At 31.2% G+C, this 5,327-nt stretch overlaps 1 long non-coding RNA gene across 1 annotated transcript; it reads left to right on the top strand.

The window, feature by feature from the left end:
* The first annotated feature begins 2,922 nt into the window (after window positions 1-2,922).
* On the top strand, window positions 2,923-4,956 carry LOC110607082. Its single transcript, XR_002486613.2, has 3 exons — window positions 2,923-3,193; window positions 3,297-3,386; window positions 4,568-4,956. It is a non-coding gene; the product is annotated as an uncharacterized LOC110607082 (long non-coding RNA).
* Window positions 4,957-5,327: the final 371 nt, after the last annotated feature.

Below are 5,327 nucleotides of genomic sequence, written 5' to 3'. Positions count from 1 at the left end.
GTAAAAACTCATAAAAATCATGAGAGACTTGAAGGAAAAGCACAAGATCGACAAGGGGTGGTGAAGACTCACCTTGCCCGGAAATGGAGAGAGAAAACTCGCCCATTTTCGGACAGGGGGCCCTTTATAGGTGGTTTGCCAGACCAACTTTGGGGGCCAAAAGTGCCTCCGCATCCGCCCCATGTTCGGCAGCCGAACCTGGGTTTTCCCTCAAGCTCTTTTCTTTTTCATTTTTAAAACTTTAACTAAAAAATTTAGTATTAAAACCATAAAAAGCATTTTGTAAAAACATATTTTACCCCTCTAGAGGTCTCAGCATATGAGATTCTAGATTCCAAAGGAGATTCCGCCGAAAGGTAGGAATTCCGATGCCGGGGTCTAGCCGGGTATTACATATTTGCAGAGGCATTTTATTGAAGTTAGTAATTTTGTGAGATTTCATTCTTATTTTCTTATTCGATTATCTATCTTCTTATTTATTCATTATTCAAAAGTATTAGTTTTTATTTTTGTGTGGTTTTTGCTAGTTTAGAGCATTCGAACATTGGGTATTAGTTTAAGTTCAGTTTCAGCTCTATTAAAGGAGTGAAAAATTCATCTATTTTCATATTAGTGTTTTCTTTTAATCTTTATCATCTTTATTTTATTTCGTTATTAGCATTCTATACACATAGAGTGACATAGTTGTTGCATGTTACTCATTAAATTACATCTCAAGCATACTTATTGCCATCTTGTGCTAATATTCTATTGTGTCCATTTTTGCCTCTAGATTTTACTTTTACATTTATTTATTGTTTAAGATATCGTGTTTAATTTCTATTGCTGTGATCTTATTAATCTTGTATTGTTTGTTGGTTCTGAAATGCAATACTCTTAAGTTGAACATTGAGAAATAAAAAAGCTTGAGTGGCAAGTTCATAAGAGGATAAAAGCCAATTTCTGAGCGAAATATGAGTGTAAACAACTTTTTGAGAGAAACAAATGAGGGAGCATTTGAGGATCAAATTTATTTTTCTTTTTGTTTGTGTCTTTGAATTTGTTTCAGAATGGAAAGCAAAGAAAGAAAATATGGTTGTAGAGGATCCAATAAATTCCATTTAAGGAACCAATAAGAGATTCTGATATCCTTAAGTAAAATTTGTGATATCATAAAAGTGCATATCAAATTATTCCAAGAAGAAGCGAAAGTCTTAGAGAAGCTTTTACTATAATGGGCAAAGCAATCTCAATTACCACCACAACATGTTGATAACAAAAAGGTTCCAATCATTTTTTAGGAGAATTTTTTTGAGGAATAAATCATAATTGAGACCAAACATGATCAAGATTTGGAGACTATATTGAGGATTATTCTGTTGAAGAACTCTAAGCAGCTAAAGTATAAGATCCTTTAATATATGAAAGCCATGACAATCGAGTTACTTATGAGATTGTTGCTTAAGATCATAAGTCACAAGATGAGTACGTATACATTGATCATTTTCTTATCCATATGATTGTAGATTCGAGGACGAATCTTCTTGAGAAGGGAGGAATTGATACGTGCATAAGTGATCAAACATAATTTAGCCACATCTTTATTATCTTTATCACTGCTTAATTATACATTTTCCAGCTTTATTTATGGTTTTTGTCATGTTTTTACAGAAAATAAAGAAAATAGAAAGTTGGAGAAAAAGTGCAGAAAAAGCTGGAAAAGTGATTGGGTCAAAGTGATTTGGCCAAATCACTGCCCAAATCAAGCTGAAGCAGAAAACTGGGACTGACTCACAGGGAGCGATTGGGGCAAGCGATTTGGGCAAATCACTGCCCAAATCAAAATGACAGCAGAGGCAGACAGCAGCGCGGGAAAGAGGCAAATTTCAAATTTCAAAAGCATTGAAGTCCTATCCTACTTCAAACACTTCAAGATCAATTCTAGGACATCTCTAAGAGTCACTCCCAAAGATAGACTCCCTCAAGAAGAAGATTTATTCACAAGTAAATACAAAAGCAAAGAGGAGATTAAATACTACAAAAAGACCAATCCACACTAGGATTCCAAATCCTAAGTGGATTAGGATTATTCACCTATAAAAGGAGGCAGCCCCAAACCAGCAAAAGGGCATCAGATTTTCTGCAGAATATCATCGGCAATACTGCAGAATTTCAGCAGCCTCTCTTCTTCTACTTTTCTCCTTTCTTTTTGTATATTTTGTCCACCATGAGTGGCTAAACACTTTTCCTTTCTAGTTGAAGTTGGAAATTTCATATTTGTGATGAATTGGGAGATTTAATACTCCATTATTACACTCTTGTTTATTTTCAATATTTATGCAACTTGATCTTTTTATAATTATTGCTTTGCTTTTAAAATCAATTAAGGCCTGTTGCTTTTAATTGCTTGAGTAATATATTATTTGAATAATTTAGGTCTGTAATTGCTTAGGTTATTTAATCACAAGCATAATCAGTTGCATAATCTAAACTTGACCACGAGGTTGGCAAGGTTAGAGTTAGGTTTCTCTAAGTCCTAATGCAGTTAACAGTTGTTCGATGCTAAAAGTCCCAAGGACGTTCCTTGGCAACTTGTTAGCTAGAGTTCGATTAGCGAACGTTTCCTAATCAAACTAAAAACTAAGGAGGAATTTGGATTGTGAGAAACGTCTTCCACGTCCTAAACTAACTTATTGAAATAAATAAGAGTATCAAAAAGTCAATGATCAATTCTAAACAAACTGAAATTCATCCATGCTTCAACTAGAATCCTTTTCCCATTGAAATTCTTATCTCTTAAATTATTTGTAGCATCCCAAAAATAAAAATAAAGTAAAAATAAAAATAAAGAAAAGAAAAAGAAGATAATAAAATAAATAAATGAAATTTTAATTTAAAGCCAAGTGGCGCAACCAAATAAAAGTTAAAAAAAAAAAAAGAAAGAAAAGAAAAGAAGAAAGGAGAAAAGACTAGAAGAGGAAGGGAATTTATTTTTCCCATTCATTTTCTTCTCCTTCCCGTAAACATGCATAAACCCCTCTTCCTCCATCTTTTCTTTCTACCCCAAAATTGCTTCAAATTTCCATCTCTAATCAACTCTCCATCTTCTCCCAACACATTTTCAAAGTAGAATTTGAAGAAAAGAAGAGAAATCAAAGAGAAAATTCAAGATTGAGGGAGGGTGAATAGTAACCAAGGGTTTTGAAATTTAAAGGTATGTTAGGGGTTTTGATTTAGGGATGTTTCTTATTATTTTTATGTGAATATTTATGAGAAATATTGTATTAATATGATTTATTGGTTTATTTTTCATGAAGAAGAAGTGGAAGGGAAAAGTGGAAACTCTAAAGGAAAAGGGAAAGAAAAGGAAGATTAGGAAGTTTTAAGCTTGTGGAAGATTTTAGAAGGTTTGTGCTCAACTTTGTTTGAATAATTTAAGAATTTATTAAGTATGCTCTATTTGAAAATTTTATTATCCTAGTAAAAATAGGCCAAATGAATAATAGTTTAATTATTTTGTATAATCAAAGTTTGAGAAATAATAGATTCAATAGATAGAAAATTTTAAAATTAATATGTAATTTAACCAAAAAAAATTTAGGTTATGGATCTAATGAAATGACTCCATTTTCCTTGATAGAAATATAATTTGGTTAGATATAGTGACAAATAAAAAAAAATTAGTAGAAAAAAAAAGAGAGATATTAGATTAGATGAAAAAAAAAGAAATTAATAAAAGAGTAAGAAAATCGAGATATAGTGTAAATATGATGTTTAAAAATAATAATAATAATATAAGATAAAAATAGAAATTCAAAAAAAAATGAAATAAGGTATATTGTGATAAATAGAAAAAAATATATATTATATTAGGAAAAAAATAAAAAGAATAATAGTTAATTAATTTATGATTAAAGTATGAATTTATAATTTATGTAGTTGAATTAAATTGATAGATTTATATGATATGCCAATACTTAAAAGCAGAGTTGTAATATGATAAAATGTTATAGTTTGAACAATTGACGGTTACACTGTATTGAAAGTTTTTTTTTTATCATGTTTAAATGTATAAATTATTTAAAGTCTGACCCTAGTAAGTTTGGTGGGAATTGTGAGTTAGTTTAAGGGTGTGGCATGCCATATACAGATCTTGCAGTACTGCACTACAGTTACACTGATTTTTGGGATACAATGAGGTACCCTACAATTATAGATTCGGCTTTCGAGCCGTACAGTTATTTGGCACTTTGTGCCCTACAGTTACAGTTTTCTTATCTGACTTAACAGTCCCATTTAAATTTCTAGGGGTCAAAAGAAAAATAATGAATAAATAAAAGTACTGAGAGAAAACAAAACTTTTTACATGATGAAGAAAAAGAAAATGATTATGAAATTAAAGTATGAATATATGTGAATTAATAGTATGATTTAGATTATTTTAAATTATTTGTTATATAGTTATTTGTCATTTTTTTGAATTACTGTTATTACATGAATTTTGATTTAAATGTTTTATTTATAAAAAAAAGTTGAGCACTACTAAGCAATTTGCTTAGCGCGTAGGAATTTATTTTTCCTCGCGCAGGTTGTAGACCCAAGTAGCAATAGATCAAGTTCTACATCAACCCAGCCAAAGTTACATCATTATTTATCTTGGGTATATTTTGTAAATTTTATATAAAGTTGATTTTGAAAATTTGGCATGTACATAAAGTTTTAGAGATAAAGTTGTATATGGTTGGAAAGGGATATATTTGAAGATTTTAATTTTGATGTAAATATGGATGATTAGCATAAGTTTTTGTATTGAGACTAATGAGATAGTTTATGAAGTGTTTGATCTTGATTGAAATTGTATTGATGTTGAAAGAAGTTTGGGAGTTGAGGTTGAAGTTTATAGAAGTGTGATATTACTATTCACAGGTGGAATTAAGTCAATATTGCAGGGGAAACTCTGCCGAATTTTCGGTAAAAAAAAAAAAAAAAAGAAGTCATGTACTACATGATATATGTAACGACCCGAAAATCGGACCGCTACCGGCGCTAGGATCCAGATCTGCTTAAGGCCGCCGGGACCCGTAGCAAGCCTGACATATAACCTGTAAACCTGTATAATCCCATACATGATCAACAACATGCATAAAAATTTAAACTTTGCTCTCAAACATCCAACTCAACCTGAACATACATGTGCATGGTCCTGATCATAATCATGATCCCTCTGTGGGATCTCCTCAATGCCCCAACGGGCGATACAACATGAGATGAGTTGGCTTTCATGAACATTAAAAAAAAACATTTCTATAGATCATGTATCAAAAGGGATAACAATACTCATAGGGTCA

The sequence above is a fragment of the Manihot esculenta genome, chromosome 18, assembly GCF_001659605.2.
Source record: "Manihot esculenta cultivar AM560-2 chromosome 18, M.esculenta_v8, whole genome shotgun sequence".
NCBI classification, from domain to species: domain Eukaryota; kingdom Viridiplantae; phylum Streptophyta; class Magnoliopsida; order Malpighiales; family Euphorbiaceae; genus Manihot; species Manihot esculenta.
This window is presented reverse-complemented; position numbering and strand designations above follow the sequence as displayed.